At 41.2% G+C, this 24,158-nt stretch overlaps 2 protein-coding genes across 5 annotated transcripts in view; one reads left to right on the top strand and one right to left on the bottom strand.

Annotated features, from left to right (window-relative positions):
- Positions 1 to 24,158, bottom strand: part of LOC147128915 (glycylpeptide N-tetradecanoyltransferase 1-like) — a 139,326-nt gene that overhangs the window by 27,018 nt on the left and 88,150 nt on the right. The window lies entirely within an intron of this gene.
- The window catches only part of LOC147128916 (protocadherin-15-like), an 89,499-nt gene continuing 87,610 nt past the window's right edge, over positions 22,270 to 24,158 (top strand). Inside the window, exon 1 of the mRNA XM_086016756.1 lies at positions 22,270 to 22,686. The gene's annotated coding sequence lies outside the window, so the exon portion shown is untranslated. The remainder of the gene's footprint in view (positions 22,687 to 24,158) is intronic.

Genomic DNA, 24,158 nt, shown 5'->3' with positions numbered 1-24,158 from the left:
AACTTCGCACTCTGCTCTGCATTATAGCGCTCATAGCTTGTTCATCGTGTTGTATTTGTTCTGCGCAGTGACTCACAAAATGGGAAATTGGCTGCGTATGCAAATGGGCCTGTGCTGTTAATACAAAGTAAATGTACTTTGGATTCTCATTTCCATACAAGTGCCTTAGATCACATTTTTATATCGTAAGCTGCATTAAAACGCGGCGTGTCAAATGTTGCGCCTTTCCAATGGCTGAAAAATCCCATCGGAATGAAAAACTCCCTTTATAACGTGAACAGAATAATGTATAAATTCCAGTGTGTAAATAGACCTGTTTGTGAGGCTGTGAGCATGAATTATTGAGCAGCTGGAAGACACATACCGATGGAAACAGACCAAGTCCTCTCGAGCCTACTAAATGGAATCAATACGAGATGATAAAAGTGACAAAATTGCATTAAAAATTAAGCACTTTCTCACACCAGTGCATGTGACCAAATAGCTTCGACCAATCTGCCTTTTTTGACCGTTTAACTTTAATCCACCGGTACATGGGTGAAAAATGATATATTTTTTTTCTATTTCTCATTTTCGAAGGCAAGGCAGCCTTACTTATAGAGCACATTAAATCGACAAGGTAACTCAATGTGCTTCACAATTAAAAACATGGACAAGCATTTACAATCAAAATACAATGACATTTAAAAGCAAAGTAAAGAAATAGAAAGTAGCCGACCAAAATTACTCAAAGAACATACAGCGAGAATAATGATGAAACTTCTGGACATAGCTTTCTTTGATTAGTCCAGTTTTATTTTATTACTAAGCTTGTGCCCAAGCTAAAAAAAATGGCTCGCGCTTGAGAACCTTTTCTGCGTCTCCTCTTATAGAGTTGCAGAATGAAGAACTAATGTTACGACACCGGTCAACTATACTGCATATTCAATTGACAGTAAGCTAAAGTCGTCGAATCTGTGCTGAGGAATTTGATTGTGATCCGGTGCTGGCAGGTGCAAAATCAAGTGACAAAAAGGTGCCAAAAAAATGTGATCAGGATATTCGCAATAACAGTTTCAAAACTCTACGCCTAAGATGTAAGAGTCCGCATTTCATGAAAAGTTAATTGTTCCTCCAATTTTTTTTTTTTTTTTTTTTGGAGGTGATGGCTTCAAAGCGTAAAAAGTATATGGCACAACGCTGCTTATTTTCATCCTTCATCTTTTCCCCAGTCGAACACAAAGGATAAGTACGATTTTCCGGATTTATCAATACTTAATTCAGCCGTGTGGTTGCCAGCGTTGCGTACATTTATTTATGTGCACAGAATGCAGCATCTGGTCAGTGTTTATCCTCCTTGAATACCTCTTTGTATTTAACAAGTAAAAAAGCTGGAGTGTGGAAACCTCAATGCTACGGTGCATTTGAGGAGAAGAGGAGGAAATAGCTCAGATGGAAGATTATTTATTTGATCCCCCCCCCCCCCCCCAATTCTGGTTTAAGACTTTCTAATGAGGTGTTAATTTGGTCAAATCAAGATTTTGATCAGCATTATCCCCAATTAACCCGATTGACTCAAGTGTAGCGTCTCGCGGAGGGAATCTTGCGTTCTGTTCTTTTCAAGGGGGAATTTGACGAACGGTTTGGGAGCTTACGCAATGGCGCCCAGCAGGTATTAATGGTTACTGGCGGACTACAAATTGAGTTTTTGCTGTTGATTATGATAAAACTGACAAATAATTGGAGCAAAAGTATTTAGACAGATATATATATATATATATATATATATATATATTAGGGCTGGGGAAAAAAATCGTTTTGCGATGTATCGTGATATTTATGTGCCGATACCAGGCGTCGATATGTTGATCAAATATCAATAGTAAAGGAGGAAAACTCTTCCAAACGGTAATACTTCATGTGTGTTTTTCGGTTGTCTGATGGTGGCTGTCATGTGGCGCAGCTCAGGTTGTAGTCAAGGGGATTAGACCCGGCAACCATTTCTTCATCTTTAATAGGATTTGTCAGTGAGGGGCAACTTTCAAAGTCTGTACGTGCGCGCGTGTGTGTGTGCGTGGTCGGTGCACAGGCCTGCTTTGGTCACAGATGTACATGTAATGTCAGTCTAAGGTCCATCAGTATTCTAATCCCTGTATGGTAGGTTTGCGTGTGTGTGTGCGCGCGTGTGTGGTGCGCGCAGAGCTGCCGTCGTGTCATGCCTAGGACTTTCCATGTCATAATCCTCCCGGGATAAACTGCGCGTCTGTCAAATGGAGTGCGCGTTCAGACTCACGGGATGCTCGAAGAGCATCAAGCGGCAAAGAATAGACGTATCAAGTATTTGTGTATGTGCGTGGTTACGTACACTGTGTGTGTGTGTGTTTCAAGTCACGGGCTTGAAGAAAGACCGAAGCATTCTGTTGCTACTCGGATCGGCGGTCCTTCAGGCCAAAGTGCTACTCTTCGGAATGATGCGATGTTTATTATTGGCACTGATCGTGTCGTTGATGACTGCTTTGTGCTTGATGAGCCGCTAATGAGGTATCATCACAATTGTTATGGCTGCCATTTTCAAGGAGCCGGAAGTGAGAATCCTCAATTTTGGCAGTTTCGGGAGCTAAATGTAGGCAAAATGTACACGCGCAAGTCAATATTTTTTTTTTTTTTTTTTTAGCATTTAGCCTACATTTTACCGATACCGTTGAATGACTTCTTTAAATGCGGACGAGTTTGCAGACTCCATCCCCGTGTGACAAAGTATATAAATGGTTGGTAAATCTAAATATATGTATTTTTTTTTTTTTTTTTTTTTCCAGAGGTAACGTTTGACTTCATTGAAGTTGACATCCTGGGAACACGGAAGCTGCCCGTGCACGCAAAGCCCAAAAAGCTTCCTCTGCGGGTCAGAGTGCCGCTGTGCGTGCAATGCCGACTCCGGAGCGCCGCCGTTGCTTCCAGTCCGGCTTGAGAGTTGAGTCAAGCTTCTCGTCTCTGCACGGCTGATCGATTCTTATTATGCGGCGCACCTCTGACTTGTTCAATCTTGTTTGCGCTGCTGCAGTTATTATGCCGCTGCTCTTTTCCTCCGCTCGCTTCCGATTGTAAAATTCACAATTTAAAGATGGCTTATTGTGATCCGGGAGCCTCCCATTTTTCTTCCAAAGTGAAGGCTTTCTTAAAATCCCTCAAGCGTCAGCAACGTGATCTTACCCTTGTGGCTGACCAGTTCCTTCAGCACTAAAGCATTACGCCAATTCATTTTTGAACAAAACAGGATTATTCAAGTTGATCTGTCTTATCATCATCCGTTTTTGTCTCCAAACTTCCAGACTGCACATTGTTGCGTGTTGGATAGCGATGACGCCGTGCGTGATTTGCTTGTGCGGCGTTCGAGTTGAAATTCAGCGCTTGATATCTGATCCCTGCACTGATTGCATGATTACTAAGCCAAACGAGCTCGCTAATTGCTCCGAGGGATCTTAATGAAAGTTGTAATTGAAAACAAAGCAGCTCTGATGGAAGGCGGGAAAAAAAAAAAAAGAAGTTATTTTAGCATAAAGCAGGCTGCTGAAATGCTTTGTCATTTTTCCAGATCACTTTGGATTTGTCTCCTTTGACTTTGTTGAATTGAAAGGGACAACCAAAATGCCTTAAATCTTTTTTTTTTTTAATCATCTCTTTCTCGTGCCTTGCATTTCCTCCTCCTCGTCCTTTCCTTCCTCCTTCACAGCAATACTTGAACTATTCATGCGTGGTGGAGATTATCTTCATAACTGCGGTGGCGCCGATGACCGCGGCAACAGATGAATGCTAAATCAATAGGCGTTGACCTTGCAGCTAAAAAAAAAAAAAAAAAAAAAAAAAAAAGGAAAAAAAAAAGGCACGCTGAGAAGAGTAACTTCATTACAGAGAGTGAGAGCGGCAAAGTAATGGATGTTTTGAAAAATCTGATTCTAAACATTGTACGAAAATTATTGACTTCTCTGGCCAAACCAAACAAACAAAAAGATGTGTTTTAAGATGGATTCAAACTGCAGTGTTTGTTTGCCCTGTGGACGCATCCTTAAGTCACTCCAAGGGTATTTGTTGATTGTATTTCTTGTTTCTTATTACTGCAGAAGAATATGAAGTACAAAAGGTGACATTACTTATCTTCAAGTAAATGCACAATGTTTACAAGGATTTTCAGCATTGCAAAGAAATGAATACAAATAATGGGCATTGAGCATGTGAAATGGGATTTCAAAATCTGAATGACATCCAGATTAGATTGATTTGAATTTGAAATGAATCACAACCCCTGAACCCCGAATACACACATTTACTTCAACTGGCCACAAATTTAAACGTTTTTTTTTTTTCAACAACATATTCAACATGTGATTTTTTTTCTTTATCACTCTCAGTCAGTAATTGGTAGAATCCAATAACTAATGTCAGCGACAAGCCTGCTAATTTGAAGAGTAAATTCAGTTAAAGTGTCCTAAATGCTAATGTAGGCATAAATACATAATGTTCATGCTAACTGGCCCAAAACACGGCAAAAAATGCATGTTACCAGAGTTACACAAAATTACCGGTAAGTCACACATGGACTATGAGATTGATTTATTTCATCCATTGTCCACTCTGTCTTGAAAAGCAGGAATTGTTATATTTCCCCTCTTGGAACACCTGAGCCATGATAATGAATTGGCGTAATAGCGGTAAGTGAATCCCGCATCGCCCTCAGTCACAATTTCCCCCTTCGCTACCTTCATTTAGCATCTGCCATCTCGCTCTCTTGCAGCCATGATATGAATATAATGATTTGTCCGTCTTCTCGCCCTCTGGATTCCTTCACTTGCTCTTTTTTGTCCTTTCCTCTGCGGCTGGTAATCATGCCCCCCCCCCCACTGTCCTCTTTCCATTTCTCACATGATAGACTGAACACAGTCAATGGTGGATGTTATCTGGCAATTGCATATTTCCTCACACAGTGGCCGTTTCTCTCATAGATGTTGTGTTCTAATTAGTGAGTCATCCCTCTACCACAAATAAGCGTCTTCCCTTTCTCCTCAGAAAAAAAAAAAAGGATTACCTGTCATGATCGCGGTTTTCAGACAATACTGTGCACACGTGGATAGATGGCTAAAGCAGTTAGCATCATAGCCCTTTTAAACTCTGTTGCTAATCAAAAAAAGCAATACATCAGAAGGTTCAGAGTGCCGGACATTGATTAAAAAAAATGGTGAGAAACACTGTAGAATTAAATGGTAACATTTTTCCCCAAAATGCATTCAACCAAATTGAATCCTGCCCCCTAATTTTACACCTCGCTCTATCTGAAGTGTCATCTCTCCAAGGCACTTGTCAGATTTGTCTTTGTAAAAGTTGTGCTAAATGAGTCGTGCGCATTTCCTATCAATTTTGATTGCCGTTGACGTGAGCCCGCTTATAAGAAAGCTCAGTCAGTCATGCTGATTTGACATGAAACATTGCAAGTTAACACAAGAGTGAAGGATCCCGATTAGGAAAAAGCACAGGAGTGAGTGGCGAGATATGTTGGATTGACGTGCAGAGGCAACGAGATAAAGATGATTGACAGCTTGGGGTTAGATAAGAGGAGGAGATTCATGTTCTTCCGCACTCATGTGGGTCAGTCCAGGTGATTAGCAATTAAAACGAGACAGAGAGAAGAAAGAACCTTGATGTGGTGCAAGACTTCTGTTAGGCTGTTCTGGCTTGACCAACAAGACCAAAACATTTATGTGTAATACATTTTGTATTGTTTGCAGAGACCTGAATCCTTCTGCAAAGGGGATGATGGCGATTCACTCTAGGGATTGAACCGATTACCCGATTGGTCAATGAGTCAGCTTTACGCCCAGGTGTAACGTGCTATGTCAAAGAATCGTTAATCGAATTTTATGGGCCTCTCCTCTTCCAATCGGCCGTTTTACGGAGGACGTTTGACTCAGCCTTTTGCCATTGTCGCCGCACTATAACGCGAAATGTCTGGGCAACACAAGGTGACACAGCCCGCGTAGAGTAGAAGAATAAGAAGGTTGCGTGTGAGCATAGTGGTTAGCAATAATACAAGGCGTTACAATAGTCAAGGCCTAGGCAAAATCCTAGCGGGAGCAAGCGCAGAATAAATAGGATTGAGCCTTGAGGCACTCCGCAGTGGAGAGACACCTTGCAGAAGCTCCTTTCAAACAGCTATGATCTAAAAAGCTAGCTCAAAGCTTGCTAGCCTAACCAAGAATGCACATCGTGCTGCTATCAAAATGGCAGAGGAGCGGACTCACTCAAGTACTTTCTATGGAAGAATGTACTTGCCCAGTTCCCAAGACTGTCCTCGGCATTCTTGATATTGAGAAACAGCATTTTATTATGTGCTTCAGTAGATGCTGTTGTCTTGCTTAGTTTGTGCGAACAATAATGTACGACCTGAGATCTTTACATATTTCCTTGATGAGAAAAGAGACGCGTTTATGTGTCTCAAATGCAGAGCACTAATCAGAACGCATGTGTTAGTTTGCAGTATTGTCCAAATGCACGACTCCAAAGAGAGCTATTTGGACTATTTTGGATATCTACTCACCCAGAGAGAGACAAAATATCAGCTCTCAGTCTGATTCTCAAAATGGCATTATTATCTTTCTAAAGGCAGAAAAATCAATACAGCTCTTGTATTGGATCTCGTTAGAAAGGGAAGTCATTGGAACAGGTACATCCTGTGTTTCTATTCATTTCTCCTTCATCCCAATGAGTCACATAATGATATTTTACTATCAGGCCTTCTCCTTCCTTCCTTGTCTTATTAGCGACTCCTCGCCATCACTCAGACTTTGCATCGGCGCAATCGTCCCCTCTCTTCCATTATCATCCTTTAAGGCATCTCTGTCTGTCCTGTCCTCGCTGTGCTTTCTGTTTGTTCGCATTCTAATATTCCGCCATCAATTCATCTTTCCATCTCCTTTTCCCGGCGATGGTTGAGAAGATTAGGAGCTGGCGGGACCATCCTATTACTGGAAGGTTATACTTTCCATCTCGGCGGCAGACATCAACCACACCGTGTCCTGTCAAAATGTCCTTGAGAGAAATGCTGCATGCATATGTGGCATAAAAAAATTAATAAATAAAACGCTATAGTCTGTCTAAGCTAAGTTTAAGCTACGACTAAAACAACATTGTTTTGTTTTCGACAACAGCCAGAATTTCGGCAAAAGTCATTCAAACTTTGTTTTCTTCCAAGTGGCACTATAGGTCATGTTATATCAGGATAGGAACCATTTCCTGGTACATCAATTTAATCTTGTTTTAAAGTCTAGTTTCACTTGAGTTAGAGTTTGAGGCAATGCCGTGACTGTGTTTGTGTGCACCGGTGTAACCCAAGCGCGTCAACGATCGAGGGGCCCATCTTGGTTTAACCTCCCGACTCTGACCAGTCAATATTACAGCAATTACCAGCAAAACATAAAATGTCAATATGTGACATTTGCAGAGGTCAGCCTCTAAAAATCAAAACTAAAATTGTGTTACACTCCGCAACGACGACCTTATGTGATTTGTCGGAAGGGAGAAAACCGTTGTCTCTCTCATTGTGGTCCAGTATCTACGCAGCAATCCCAGCAAGACAAAAGAACTCACAATTTGAATGCGAGAAAACCACATCAGGTATTCATGCAATAAATGATCCATTCCTGTCTGACGAGCAAGCAGACATTCTCATTCTTGCCTCCAAGTCTTCCGTAAGGCATCCGACACGGCCGTTTACAGATCAGTCCAAATGATCTGGGCACATCTCAAATCAGATGCAGTACGGGATGGCCTGATCAATGTCCAAAAATCTTGAAAGAATCCTGGAACGCCTGAGTGATGAGTGATTTCGATCAACAACCTACGCTACACGGATGATCAGACCTGATCAGCACATTCAGCCAGCAACTTCCAACAGTCCTGAAAAGTGCTCAGCAAAAAGGATGACCTCCAAAATCAACGCGCCCGCCAACTGGATGACGAGAAAGGTGGACACTGCAGAAGCGTTTGAGTAACTTGGCAGCCTCATAACATGGAACAAAAGACTGCAGCAGAGAAATCAAGCGCCGGATGGGCAAGGCATGCAGCGCTCTGGCAGGTTTTAACAGAGAGTGAGGACAATGACTTAGGGACGATAATACTCAGGACTGATGGAAGATATGTTTTCTCTCTGTTTTTAAATCAGGAAACTGGACTCTTGGTGGTTTTGCTTGTTTTCCCAAAACATTCAAGACCGACTTTGGCAATTTCGCTACTAAGCTAACGAAATGGCGGATTTGACAGGCCTCGGGAACTAAGCTAACAAATGCATGCAAAGTGAAACTTCAGATCTGGCACCATGGATCGCTTTATTAGCAATTTTTCAGCATTTCTGCTTCTACGGCGGCATGAAATTGGACATCTGTCAGCACCTAATTGGATGGGAGAAAGCCTTAAAACTAAAACTCGCAGACTTCTTCGGCTTAGCGTGAAATTTCCACATAGTTTAAGCACGGCCCAGAGTGGATAAATGCAGCACGGCATTTGATTTTAAGCACTACTTGTCAAACTTTCAGAGAAAGTTTATTGTTCAAAAAGGGTCCTGCTTCTGTTTTACTTCTCCAAACAAGAGAAGGAACAAGGTTGGCCTAGTGTACATAGCGTCTTTCCTCATGACTGGGTTTTAAGGTCAACATGAAGGCAAAAGGTGACAATGGTCCCCCTTTGCTGCTCCACCGCAAAGCCACTTGACTTTTGCATCGGGCACGTCTGCGGTGAAAACCGCTGCTCCGGAACGGAGGTCACATTTTTTGTTTTTCTCGCACTTTTATTGTTCTCGTCAAAGCAGCCAAGAACTAGCGACATGAATAAAACATGTCCTCGCAAACACGCGCCCGAACACACAGTGGTTGTGTTGGGACAAAGCACGCTGGTTCATTATTTCAGGAAGTGATTGACACATGTTAATGACATGCGTTACATCAGCTGTTTGATGTCAGGCACTCGTTTGATGTTAAAAAAAAAAAAAAAAAGATCAAGCATAAGCAAAACAAGGAGACCAAATTTGGATTTGAACTTTATGGAAGGGTGTCCAAAGAGGGCAATTTATGTGTATTATGTATGGTTATAATCTGTAATGATTCACATTTGAGGGCCTAAAGATGAACAAAAACTCACTCAAGTTTGCACACACCGAGTCTGGCAGAAAATGTGGTATTTTGATATGTGATAAAGTTGTCGTACATGAGTACAAAAAAATAGGTTATTTGTCATTTCTTCAAGACATCAGTATGAAAATATTTTGGTATACATACAGCACCATCAACGTGGCCAGTTTATAGCTGATCGCAGATCTAGTGTTGGATTTTGGCATTTCAAGGTCTCTATTAGTTTTAGGTAAGCACCTTTTTATTGAGTTGGAGTGATATTCGTCTTGAGTGGTTTTCCATTCTTTTCTCCGTGTTTCCTGTGTCCATTATGATGACTGTCGTATGCTAAAAAGAAGAAATGCATTGTAGGCTCGCCAACACGGCTCCTTATTATGTAGTTAAGTAAGTGTAAAATTGACTTTCAGCCGGAATGCGGCTCACTGACACCGATGGTGGTTTGAGTCTACGGGATGAGCGAGAGTGAAAATGAGGAACAAATGTCTGGTTTGCCTTTTATAGAGAAAGAGAGCTGTTATAAGGATGGCGCAAAACTCACGCGGTCTGATTAATTGGATATTTTGTTTGTGCGGAGAGCAGGAAACGCTGCACTCCGCTGTGTGCGCCAATAGACAAACTGAAATGAATGTGAACTTTGATTGTCTTACGTGAGTGGTATGTGGAGTACAACAATTCATGAGAAATACGTGTAAAATTCTGCCTTTACAAAGATAATACTGTTTACTTCTCAGTGACACTGTCAGAGAGGTATGAATGCCACAAGACGCCTGTTGTTAAAAGTGTGCTGCTGAAAAAGGGGTCAGCTATTTTCAACTACAGAAGACTTGGCGCGACCAGTAAACGTTTTAAAGGGCAGTCGTATTCTGAGCGTGGCGTTGTTTATTAGTTGGCAAAATATTAAAAGGATGCCAAACAAAAACAAAAAAACGCTTCCAAAGAGTGCTGCGCGGCATGCTGGGAGGCATTAGAGAGATGGAGGCATCAAGGAGATCAGCAGCGGGACGGAAAAGTAAGAGAACAATTATTCCCGTGGGAAATTGTAGAAATAGAAATAACGTGTTGCCTCGACTCAACTGAGTTTAATTCATCCCGTGATGTCACTCATAACTTAAAACACTGAGATCATCTTTTCCCATTGATAGAAGTGGAAATGCTATTAATATGTTCCCCAAATAAAACACTAACCCGTTTTTTGGAACGTGTTTTCGATAAGAAAAATAGCGCTCTACAGTATTGGACTTTGTTTTCCCACAGAGGATAAAGAATATATGCCTGTGAGTATTATGCTGTCTGAGTTGCTTCATTGCTCAGTGTTTGCAACATCGATGCTAGTTTCGCTTTCCTGTCTTTGTGCTTTACACTGTGTCCTACCATTGCTGCTAGTGGACAGAGTTGGTTTGAATAACCAACATGTAATTCCCTTTGTTTTAAGTTTACTTTGCCAGGAAACAGAGTGGCAAGCACTTGGCTTCCTTTTTAAAGAATCTGCCAAACAGATGCTTGTTTTGAAGCGACTGCCATAACTAGCACTTCTAATGCAAATTTTAGCTCAAAAGTCACTACCACAACAACACACTTGACCATAGCTTTGCCAACAAGCACTGCAAAATTGAGACAACCAGCAACCTCTTAAAGAGGAAGTCAACCCAAACATATTTTTGGAAGAATATGTTCTGTACAAGCCCACTAGTTGAAACAAGGCATTCTGATAAATGTTGCATTTGTGGAATGTGAGTTAATCCACCCGTTTTTAGCCATCTCTGGCGGCGGTCATTTTGTCACTTCTGTCGACTGAACATGAGAAAATGACATCACAACTGCTCAGGGCTCAGTTAATGACCAATCACGGCTGACCTGTTTTCTGAAGCTGAGCCGTGATTGGTCGTTACGTGAGCTCTGAGCAGTTGTGATGTCATTTTCAGTCGACAGAAGTGACAAAATGGCCGCCCCCCGAGATGGCTAAAAATGGGTGGATTTTACTGCTTAACTCATATTCCACAAACGCAATATTAATCAGAATGCTGTGTTTCAACTAAGTGGGCCTGCTGGGAACATATTCTTCCAAAAAATGTTTGGGTTGATTTCCACTTAAAATGTCAAGAAAAAAAATGTGTTTTAGGCATCCAGGCTAGCTGAGTCTACTGCGACTAAACGGGTCTTGCTTATTCAGGTACTTAGGTAATACAAGGTGAATTCAGTGATGTCCCCCTAAAGTTCTTGCATCTGAAATTAAATTCTCGCCTTTGTGCCTTTGATGTAACTGCGTCTCCTTTCAAAGACACTGCTCCGAGCCATATAACCGCCATCGCCAGGGATCCCCCTTGGCTTCAAGCGTATGAATGCGGCTTGCACTCCAAGTTAAAGTGCCACTTGTTCAATTGGAGATTTGAGAAGCTGCCGTGATCACCATACCAACCAAAACCCTTAACGCTAACATCATGCTAACCGTAGCGCTAGCTGCGGCGCTAACCGCCTGGCTCTGAATCTTACACCAACTACGTTTAACTTAACCTAAGGGGCCAGGGTAGGGTCAAGTCAAGTTAAACCTAACCCCAACACCATCATCTTCTTACGCTATCCCAGTTTATTTCCATACACACAAAAAAGAGCCTCATTTAAGTGTAAATGTACGGCAGAGCAAATGAGGCAGAATGTCATTGGGGATGATAAATCCTTGTTGTCTTAATTAAAGCTGCTTCCGAAAGCTGAGCGTTAGCTTGGCCCGCAGCCGATTTGCGGAACACCTCTGGGGTGGGGGGAAATACACTTTTTAAGCTAATAATGATGCTTATTGTGCTTGTTAGTCAGTAGAGCGTGTGGAATTTGGAGAAGTTATGGGAGATAAAAAAACAAAACCATTATGATGATTAGCTTAGAGAGAAGCAACTGACTGGAGACACTAGTGACTGAAATCCAATCTCGCATCAAGTGCATGCGATAAAAAAACAAAACAAAAAAAAAAAAAGATGGTGACTTAATTAATGGAAGCGCTCGTCCCCGCGCAGTGTTCACACTGCTGCCATCGTGACCGTGAAGCAAATCGAGTAAACATTTGCTCGATGCCGTCGGGAACGCTTGTTCACATCATCGGCACGTTCGCAAATGCGTCTTGATTAATTAAACTATTACATTATAACATTATTTGACTTCCTGGATGAAACTGTGCCATCGATTTTAATTGTATGACCTTTTGACCATTTATTATCTTGACTATGAATATTTTTGTACAACCTGAACCATTCCAGGAGAACGGGAACGTTCGTCGATTCTCAGTTCCCGGTACCCAACCCTAACAGCGATGCAATTGGTGAGGGTGGTGAAACCCGGGCTGATTTAAAACCCGAGGTTGCGCATTCGGGTGAGCAGAATTTTTGAACTCAATTTTGGAACCACCGAGTTGTCTTGGAAAGCCAAACTTAAAAATTGTGACCCAACTTGGAAAGGCAAACCCTCATTTGTAACCTAATTTAATGTGTGACGCACTTAGGTTTTTAAAGTGGGGTTAGCGATTCAAGTTAGGAGCATTAATCTAGGGCTAGGGTTCCAAGGCTTCACACACATACACATCCCCTTCCTTTCTTGAAGGGGACATTGTGTTGAATGTGTGCGGACTAATATTCATGACATTAAGCTTCCTCTTTGCGTGCGCACGCACCGAGTGACACAAGCATTTATCCAAGTGACCGCGTGTGTGCACGCGTGTGAGGCGCTGGTGGCAAAGGTTCATTTGAAGAGTCGTAAAGAGCGATCATTTCCCATTAGCATGCTAATCACATGACCTTTGCAGAGTCAATCAAAATGCTTTGATATTTTGAGAGGCTTGAAGCCACTAGTAGTCAGCTACGGGCATGTGAAGTCCTTTGAGACTTCCTGTGATTAAGGGCTATATAAAGAAATTGGACTTGAATTGTAACGTCGCCGGCCGGGAGCGTACTTTCGACAGGAAATTGTGGATACTTCATTTGCTCTCCACAGTAAGGCAGGCCCACTCGCTTCGTGGCCCGAATGAATATATGAGATCCATCTGTGATTTCTAATTGTATAAATGTTACTATTTGTCGTAACATTTATACACGTGTAAGACTGACTTAACGTATAAGTCAGTATACTTTCCGTATTGGTTGGCGTCGAAGAAATATAAAATGCACAAAATTGTGACATTGGCCGATGCTAGCCATATATACGTAAACTGTATTCCGTTTACATGTCTTATACTGCCCCCAGGTGGCCAAGGCGTGCACACCACAAGGAGCAGCACAATGACTATTGAATTGAAGCCAAAAGTGTGACAAAAACAATTGAGTACATTTTATACAAGTGATGTCATGACTGGATTCTTTATAAAGTAGAAAAATATAATGGAAGGAATCAGTTGAAATATTAAATATGTTTTGTCTTCCTGAAACTAGGCAGCCAAATGACTCCTGCACTTTATTGCATGTATTCATTCAGAAATATGGTTTAAATGAATTATTAATCTGAGTGTAAAAGGCAGTTTGACTCTTGGACTCCAATGTTTTCATTTTTTTTCAGGGAAATCTTCAACGGTGTTAATTGGGTTTCCTCTCTGGGAATATTGAACCTTGCAAGAAGTTTTCCTCTTTTTTACTTGAGGGAATAGACGCACAAAGAAAATCAGTCAACTCTTCGTCAGATTTGCCGAGCTTAATGAAGTTGTATTTACAAAAGTCAACTTGAAAAGAACATTTTGTCACCGAAAGACTTTTCCCCTTGCTCAAAGCCTTTTGTGAAAGAGTTCTTTCTCCGACTCGTGGGAATGGAATGTTTTACCTTCGTTTTTTTCCCCCCCTTGTTGTTGTTGTTGTCATACTTTAATTAAAATAAATGGAAAACAACTTTTAATGGGCTGCGAGCTTACTTTTTTGGAGCCCCCAAAACCTGCTGTTGCTCTTACGGGAACTTTTTGAAGTTCCTAATCCACTTTAGTTGGGTTACATTTGCGGTTTTAGATGCTTTGGATTTGATCAAACTGAGCTGAGCCAACTTAAACCGTTTTTGTCCTGCGATGACTTTCACTTAAATTCAGTGCTGGCTTAAGAGAAAAAAAATGAACTGCCACTTTTTGAAATTAGCAAGCAGTTTATTTCTACATTCAAAGTGGAGGTGAGCATACATTTGTACTTTCCTCTCTAGTGAGACATATTGGGAGGTTTTTGCACACGTTCACTATTTTCTTTTCTGCAGACAAAACCCCCCAGGTGGCGCCCTTTACAGAAGCACTTAGGCCCACCCGGTCCCACTGAGTCGCACTGCAGTGCACTGAACAACGCGGGCTAGTCGCTTTGTGGGGTTGAATTGAATAGAAAAAAAATAAAATAAAATAAAGGACCCACTGGGTTTGGTTATTTATTTATTTTTAACAAAAGGGCTTTGGGACAAATCTATGCGCCATCATCAATACTCCACATGTTCCGCTTGGTGTATTTTCAATAAGCCCATTTTTAAAATCATTCATTATTAAAGTCATTGTTGTTTCGTTTAAAAAAAAAAAAAAAAAATGCCGGAACAATCTTCAACAAAAATAGTCACGGATTTACCGAAATACTACTGAATTCACAAAGTCCTCCCAATAAATCCAAACTCAAAGTAAGAGCGAAAGAAAAGAATCAGGAAACAGGCCCTTGACGAAAGCTCCACGACATCAACAGGCAACAAAAACCAACCGACCCCAAAGTGAACGAAAGCAGGTCAGAAACCCCCAAAGTGAACGAAAGCAGGTCAGAAACCGACGAGACAACGAGGCACGCAGCTTATTAGCTGAAACGAGGAACAGGGCAGACCAGTTGACAAGACCCACAAGGGACGGAAAAACCTTGACGGAACATGAAACAAAGTCACCAAAAATAAAGTTACTCCACTGAATACTTACTCCAGTAATTATTTGGAGGACACTACTATTTGCTCTTCTTGAGTCATAAAGTAACGTTACTCGAGTACAATTTTTGGCTACTCTACTCTATGTATGTAACAAGCGTGTATGTAAGACGCGTATTCGTCCGACGAGCATTTTGTGCCGCAATGTTACGCAATAGTCATGCATCGCCCTGAGAGTGTGCAAGCAGGAGTACCTAAAGTTGTGGCCAGCGGGTGTATATTTGCGAGCCAACAAATTCCTGATTAGGACCCCTTGCACAAGCCCGCAGGAGCAAACCACCCGTTGCTTTATCCATCTGGCCTGCAAGCATCAATCTTGCACCCCAAGACCTCAGTTATGATATTTTTCAACTGACATGACCCCGTTTCCTGTTTTCTTAAGGTAGACGAAAGTTGCCAAGGCAACAACTCAAACTCTACTTTTCTTTGCAGTTGTATTTGTTTTCTGTATGTTGTGGATTTAGTGGATTTCTTTTAAAGGTGTATTTATTTGTCTGCTTGGTTTGGTTTCATCAAATGTCTTTTCTTCAAATATCCGTATATGTTTTACTTTTACATTTAATTGTTTTATTTATTTTTTTCCAACCTTTATTTTATTATTTATGACTTCCATGACATTTCTTTTTCTGGAGTTGTCCGCTTTTAATTTCAACTTTATTGATCTATCAACTTTATAAACTATCATTGTTTTTTTTTTTTTTTACATTTGTTTGCATTTAATCAGCAGTCATTTTCAAATCAAATTTTACTATAAAACATTTGCTCGTTTACATCTTTTAATTACTATATTTAATCAATATACATATTTAATCTTTTTTAATTTGTGAAATAATTTCTTAAAACGTTTTGATTTTAACCAACAAATTGTTTCATTTTTAATATACTGACTTTATTCAATTTATTTGGTCATATTTATCTATTTATGTACTCTTTCATGTATTCATCTTTTCATGTATTTGTTTGTTTGCATTTCATCAACCGTCCACTCTTCATCTACAGTTGTGCATCTATATTTTTATATTCACCCCAGATAATTTATGAATTCAACTTTACAGTTACTTGAGTAGAACTTTATTTGACCGCCAATACATTTACATTATATTACACTTTTTTAACAAGTAGTTTTTTTCCATTGTTATCTCTCTTCTCTCTATCAAGGCTCTTTGCCGGTACATATGTAACATGAATATACGTTTGTTTGGCGTCGGGCACACATTTTAAAGCCCCCCCCCCCACACGCACACACAAGTGTAAAGTTGACGGCGTATATATTCCCTTTGTTCGGTCAACAGCCTGCGGCATTGTGCCGCCATTACCTCCTGCTCTCATTAGGGAGGAAATGTGGACCATAAGTCAGCCCTAAGGGGGGATACTGGGCCGGCTTTCCTCCAGCCTTTACGCACAGTGGTGTGTCCGTGTTTTTCCGAACTAAAGAAACTTTGTGGGGTGGTGAGGTCCCTGCATCACATCAAATTTGATCGCAAATGGGTCAAATGTGTGGGCAGCTCTGAAAACAAACACGCACCCAAAAATGAGCATTGGTGTTGTGGAGCGATGACATCGCCAAAGCACGCGGTTAAGATTTTTCTTTTTTTTTTTTTCAAACTCATCTTGATAGCCATTAAGGCGAAACGTCCACCGAGAGTGACTTTATACGCCTACATATGTGTAGTCTTTTTTTTTTTTTTTTTTTTTCTTCCAGCTGACCTAATTAAACACTCCGACCCTGTTAAATGATTAACATCTGTTCTAGCGAACCAACGAGACACCTTTGCATTATTAGGACGTGAACAATGTGAATCATTGGGTAGCTTGACTAAAAATACATTTAATTGGCCATCAATATGTTTGTTAACACAAATTTAACAGGACATTATATGGAATTCATTTAACCCCGCATATTTTTTTTCATTCACTTTCACACATCGGGGTTGGGAACCTCTTAAGTCCAAATATGGTCAATTTGATATATTGTTTTAATCAAATCAATGCTATTGATGTGTCTCCATGTCGTCTGTTATTTTTTTGCATTTTCAACCAATTTAAAGTGTTGAAAGTTGCTTGAGAACAAATCTGTTAACTCTATCCGCCTCTTGCCTCATTTTTTTGCGGGAGCCATGCAGCAATAGGTCAAAATTGAAATTCTGGATGTATTTCACACAATAATGAGTGGAAATAGATATATTTAAGTCAGCTTTGTTTACATTTGATTGCTGTAATGCTTTAGTGCAGAAGGAACTGCTCAGCCACGAAGGTAATTACATGCAGATTTCATTTGTGGCCTGTTCAATTTCATTTTATGATTAAAAGCCACTCAAGACAATAAAGCTGCACATTTTAGAGCGGCCTTTTTTTTTTTGCGCGCAGCCTAGGACGCACATGTGCAGTTACCGTGCGGTTTAACCAGCATCTTGATTTGCCACTTTTTTGGATCAATTTCTTTTCGCCTTTCCCCCCTCTCTCAAAAACGTTCCGTCATTCTTATCAGAACGCTAGCCCGCCTCACTCTCTGCGCCATTGTTTGATTTGAATGATGAATGAGTGCACTACTGCTCTGGCAGTCGCACACAATATTTATCATAAAAATCCCCACAGAAGCAATTTTGTTTCGATTAAGGTAAAAGGGCTTTGAAGAGAGAACAATGCACCCTTTCACAAGTTCTATTTGAGATTTTTTTTTTTTTTTAAGGATGTGACCTACGGGCAAAGCAGGCAAACTGCCCACACTGTCTCTTCTTTTCACATCATGATGAAACAATACATTTATTGAAATATATATATTTATATATATTCCTTCACATATACGCACACATGTCCAAACGTTTTTTTTCCAAAAAAACGACGACACACGCCATAACGGTGAACCACGACTATGAATTCTTGACTTGTTTTAACCCCCGCCCTCTTCTTCATTTCATTGCCGCTGGACGCCAATAAAGGGCCAAAGCACTTCTCCATCCAGCAGCCCTGGCCTCACCCGCCCCATTAAAACTCGTCGGGGGCCAAAGAGGAAATTAATCTGCCGTCACATCTTTCTTTCACACCTTGTAACTTGTGCGCAACACCCGGCGTTGCCTGCGCTTCATCCCTTTTTCTTGCCTCATTGTCACATTGTGTGCGATTTGATTTCCGCACGCTCCATCGCATCCCTCCGCGGCTTTTCGTCAGCCGGCTTACATCACCCAACAAAGATTTCACACTTTGCCAGTAAATGGGCTGCAAATTGTCAAAAAAGGTCACGGCGGGAAGTTTTATTCATGCATTGCGATGAAATTAGATGGATTCTCATCTTTCCGATGCTGAGGGAGGACTATCACTCTCATACAACTTTTTCAAGTTCAAATGGACGCCACGTGCCTCACCACAAGAGATGCAACAGTCAATAAAATATGCTCCCTCGATATATATACCATTTTCTTTTATTTCCGAGTTATTTTTAATGAGTGCTTGATTCAGTGTGAAATATTTTCAGTTAAAAAAAAAAAAAAAAAAATCTATTTACTTTCATTACATTCTTTCCCCGTTAGTATTTTTTTAATTGCTGTTGGTTTCTGTGTCTGAAGCAATTTTTGCTAATGATGCTTGTCCAATTTTAATAGCATATGTTATCGTTTCTTTCTTAGTGGTTTTTGGGGGGTTATTTGACATTCAATTATTATGCATTATACCTATTATGTTTGATATTTGATCTTAGCAATTACTTTTAGCAATGTAACCATTTTCTAATACTTTGTGGCCGGGAACCTGCGGGCAGCTCAGGCAAAATCTGATAAGATATTCATTTTTATCCAAATTCTTGGTCAATAATGCATCAATGTGAGCAACTCAAGCAGATAAGGCTTTTGAATTCAACAAGTAGCATGCAGAGGGGCGGAGCATAGGTGGCGGAGGCCGTCAGGAATCTTCGTCAGCACCCCCCATGTTTATCCGATTGGGAAGAAGATCCTCAGCACACTCCTACCAGGGCATAGTTGGTCCCTAACACACCACCGAGAAGTAGATAAGGATGTTTGATTACATTTGGACGTCTGGACATGCTAATTTGCGCTGTTTAGCATCCCTTGCTACTAGGCTTTTCTCAGATAATCAAAAATTCAAGCGCCCCCGGCACATAAAGAAGTACTCTTTCGCGGTCTCTGGAGAGCTAATTCAAATGTACCTGTGAGGATCAATACCCAAAAGACAACTGCGCTTCCCGTGCAATGACGCATACTAATTCTATTGGCTGAAGCGACTAGTGGCTGCATTTATAAAGCGGAAAAAAAAAAAAAACAAAGACAAAAACTTCTTCGTAGTTTGCCATGATGAGCTTTGGCCCACTGATCTTTTTGCTTGCCATTCCCGGAGCTCAACAGGATTTGTGCGTAATCCCATAGAGCCGACGGGAGCAGATGGACACACGGGTAAGATCCCTGTGGTGCACCGGAGGGGCTCTAATTGGACTGCCCCCGAGTCGGCCCTGCAGCCCAACTGCTTGTCGTCTTTTCAACCAGCAATTGACGACGTCATCTGAATTCTAATGACAGAGTTTGACTTCTGACCATTTAGGCAACAACTGCTTAACTCCTCCCTTTGCCGCTTAGTACGAGGAAAAAACCCACAACGAGCCACAAGTGACTGAAACGAAAAACTTTCAACGAACTTGAAAAAAAAAAATAATTTGATTAAATTAAAGCTTTTTTTAAGCATTAACCTATTGCATTGTTCTCTAGTAATGTGCTTGAGTTAAGTCAATGTCATTTAATTAAGATAAATGACGCCGAATGGGTGCAACTTAATTTCTTCGGGTTAGCGAATTTTTTTGCATAGTTTCCGTCTACTAAAACTAACCCAGGTAAAATTCACACCGACAGATGATATCAAGTTTTCAAGTAACTTGGCATTTTTGTTTCCGAAATGTACGACCAACAACACCACTTGCAAATTCTACTTGATTGAATCTTGTTCATCAACATGAAATTATTGATTAGTGCGTATGAAATTTAAAAGTTATAAAATATGCGGCAAGATCAGTCGAGATGTAGCATGTCGGCCTACTTCCTTGACACCGATTGTTACGTTCCCATTTGCCAAGTGCTTTGATGGCATCTTACAGAAAGCGCACAAAAAAACCCAACCAAATAGGTGATTTTGTGAATAGCAAACTGCGAAAAGTACAGCGGTGACATACCAATTAGATTCCTTGCCCTATAAATCACACAATTTGTGGAAATACGCTAACACAATGAATCGGCGGAATCTTGACTGCAATCCCGCGAGCAGATGGACGGACGAAGAGGTCCGCAGTGATTAGACTGCTCTGGCTCACTGCCTCCATCCATCACATCACAAGTTTGACATCAAATTATAAAATAAAGAAAGTAATATCTCCGAGCAGATGGTCTTCTTTGGGCTATTACTCATTCTATCACAATTTACTGGCAGAAGACAAAGTGCCGTGTTCCCACTAAGTCCGTGCGAGTCGGCCACAAGGCACTTTGAGATGCGTCCGTTTTATTTTTTTAATTGTATTTTTTTTTAAAAAAAAAACATCGAAGCCTCACATATTATTATTATTATTTCGCGGGAATTTCTTGATTCGCTCATTGTTGCTTTGCCACTATAACCCGTTTAGTACGCCTATAAAGGCCCACTTTGCTGGCCATTTACCAAAAGCGATGCGAGACGAGAAGAGACTTTTAACTACCTTGGCAGCTTTTACACTCGCTGCGCTTCTATTGAAACAGCTGAGGGTGAGTGAAAAAAACCCAACGTTTTATTAAATAGCCTGATTAATAAAAGAGCGCAGCGATAAAGTAGGCATAGTTCCACAGTCAGACCAACAGCCCTTGTCATTTGCCTTGTACCTGTGTTATGACTTTTACGGCAGATGCATTTAAACGGCTCTAAAGAGCTGCGGTGCACAAACACTGCTGGCGCTGCACTTTGCTTTAATGGAGCTTCTACTTAACACCTGGATTGCATATAGGCGCGGCTATTCATTAAAAACAAAACCTAGGCAAGGACAGACCACATCATGATGACACCGTGCATAAAAATGAGAACCTTTATTAAGTGGAAAGTGTTTTAATTAACATTTCTAGCTGTCGTAAATGCAGAGAGAGAAAAGACGTCATGAGGAAGGAGCCGGCCGGCGAATTTGATCTTTTGGCTTTCGACTCAGCATTGGTTCAGTATTTTATTGCGTTTGCCGTTTAAATTTTTTTTTTTGTCTGATTTTTGCTTTATGTGCAGCGGTTGTCGTTTCTAAAATTGCTCTAAAAATAAAGTTGAGTTGAGTTTAATTGACGGCCGTTATGAATGCATGAATTTTTTTTTTCAAAAATTCTTGATGAAAAAAAATGCAACGAACCACCAATAAGCGTTTCCCATGGAAAACAGGGGCCGCCCCCCCAAAATCAACAATTAAAGAAATATTGGGAATATTAAAAAGATATACAAAAAATTCTCAAATAGGCGAGTCCGCAGCTGCCTAACCGCAAATGTGAGTCCTCTCTACTCCAAAATAGGTTGAATTGGTTTTATGTACTACACTCGCAAAAAAAACGACAAAAATTTGTGTAATCTGTTTTTAATATGGAAGTTACGTCATCAGCATATGCCGATGACCATATGTCAATATTTAAAATAAAATCGGATTCATCAATTAATCGAAAAAACAATTGATGAATTGATTATTAATAAAACAATCGTTAGTGAGCAGCTTTAAAACTGAAAAATGTGCAGCTAATCCATGTGATCGGCATCAGCCGATCTCACACAATGACGATTGGTATCAGAATCGGCAGCATAAACCTCCCAGCCCCCGATCGAAACACCTCTAGTCATGACTAGATAGAATGTCATGCTTCGCTTCAATGGACACTGTGCTGCGCCTTCTGGTGTACCCGAGTACTCTCAGTGGCTCCCGAGTGAAATATTATTGATCATCTTTTTGCAGAGGATAAAGAATATACACCTGTAAGTATTGTTATATTAACCAACTGTCAGAATTGTACTTCATGTACAGCACTTTGTATGCAGCTATTTTAAATGTGATTTTGTGCTAATCAGCACACACATCCATGGCATTTTACATTGTGTTAGCATTAAGCTAATGTGGACATTTGGAAATCAAAGTTATCCTTTTTTTTTTTTTTTTTTTGCCCTTACCTGCAATAATCAGTAGACTGCACATGCTTCTTCCCTTGCTGTAAATTTAAGACTGACTCTGCCGCCTCTCTTTGCTCTCGCTCGCCCTCTTTCTCTCTCTCCCTCTCTCCCACTCTCCCCTCCACCCGCTGCCTCCTGGCTCCGGTTGCCAAAGCAGAGGGGGAACACAAGAGGAGGTGTCCTGTTACTCTGTCAGCTCGCGCACCTCCGCTGAAAAGGAAAAAAAGACCGACAGGCGGATTTCCACCCAAAGCAAAAGACGCTTGTCGTGGGAAGTGCGCACCGCTCTTCTTTTTCTCGAGGAGTCGCAAACCAACCGCCCCCCCCCGTCCCCCCACCCCCCTCTCCCGGTCATGCAGGCGTCCGGATGAGTTGTGCGGATGTTATTTGCCGGATTGTCTCCCGGGTGGCGCGGGGCCCACGCGGAGCCGGTGACGGTGCGCGGAAAAGTGGATGTTAAGCCCATGGCCGCGATGAGGAGGACAACACGGTGAGTATCGTCTCCGCGGCGGTGGGAATGTGCCTTCCAAGTGCTTCAAGACGGCGGATGTGCAACTATTGGCGCGAAAAGTCATGCCGAGTGGGGAATTGGGTTTGACGAGAGCTGACTAAAAAAAGTAATGTGATGAGAGCTATCCGTGGTCCTGAAAAGAGCCGCATTCATGTCCACTCAAATTGTTACATTTACATGCAGCATCCAGTGTCAGACAGACAAGATGTGTTATTTATGATTGCTTTTTTTTTTTTTTTTAAGCCCACCGCATGGCTCTAGCGAGTTCCCATCCAGTTTCATGTATGCGGAACGAAAGGCTACTTTGCGCGTGGCGCATGTGCCACGCATGTTGTGTGTTTTCAACAAGTAGGCAAGCGGGAGTGCGCGGTGCGCCTGAGCGCAAGCCGGTTACCTCACGGCAGCCGGTGTCTCGGATTAGGACGGAAGGGAGAGTCATCCGATTAGCTAAATGAAGGCAAGCTGTCGCCGCCTCCTGCTCCCCCCGGCAGAGGGAGAAAGTCAAAGGTTGGCAGTTTGTGTCTGTGTGTGTGCGTGAGATGGTGGGCTACGCAGAAAAACAGGTGGCTGTTTTTTTTTTGTCACAACCTCATCAAATCGTATGCTATGAGAAAGAGGTTGATTGATCGATTGATTGAATTCCTTTTTATGGATGGCTACGTGGGTAGCTTGATTGATTTCAACCGAATTCAACTCAAGCAAAGTGAGCATGTGGAATTTGGAGGTTGATCGATTGATGGACTGGTTGCCGATCAATAGAATAGAGTTTTCCGATTGAGGGCTGGACGGAGATGGATACTGCCGATCAATTGATTTACAACTCAATTAATTCATCTTAAGGGTTGATGGACAGTTAGATGCCGTTGGTTGACTGAGTTCATCTTATGGATGGCTGAAAAAGGTCAATGGAAGGATTGGTTGGTGAATTACGGAAGAGTTAATCAATTCTTTGAATGAGTCCATCTAATTGGGTTGATTGACTTACTGATTGATGAATAGATTGCTTGTTAATCCGTTGATTGAGATCCTATTTTCGATCGATTGCTGGCTGGACGGACAGATCAGCCGGTCATTTGCAGCTCAACCAATCCATTGATCCAAGTTACGCTTGATAAGGTCGATTGAGTTCAGTCATGAGAGTGATATAGTAACCAATTGATCCGTTGATCGATTAGGGTTCAAAATGATGGTTAGGTAAGTAGTGTAACTGAATAATTGAGGAACTGCTTGTTAGCGTTTATAACCCAAGAGAATAAGCGCTGTAAATTGATTGACGGGCAGAGAGGTCGATACGTTGGTTAATTGATTGATTGGTTAACCGATAGCTTGTTTAACTGAGTTGATATGAAGGGTTGAAGCAGAGCTAGGTCAGTTGGTTCATTGATTGATACATTTATTTTACGGATATAAAACTAGGTCAATGGGATTAACCGATTGATCAGCTCATTGAT

Source organism: Filicampus tigris, chromosome 19 (genome assembly GCF_054856515.1).
Source record: "Filicampus tigris isolate MCC_2025a chromosome 19, RoL_Ftig_1.0, whole genome shotgun sequence".
Classification (NCBI taxonomy): domain Eukaryota; kingdom Metazoa; phylum Chordata; class Actinopteri; order Syngnathiformes; family Syngnathidae; genus Filicampus; species Filicampus tigris.
The sequence above is the reverse complement of the archived record's forward strand: the minus strand, read 5'-3'. Positions and strand labels throughout refer to the sequence as shown.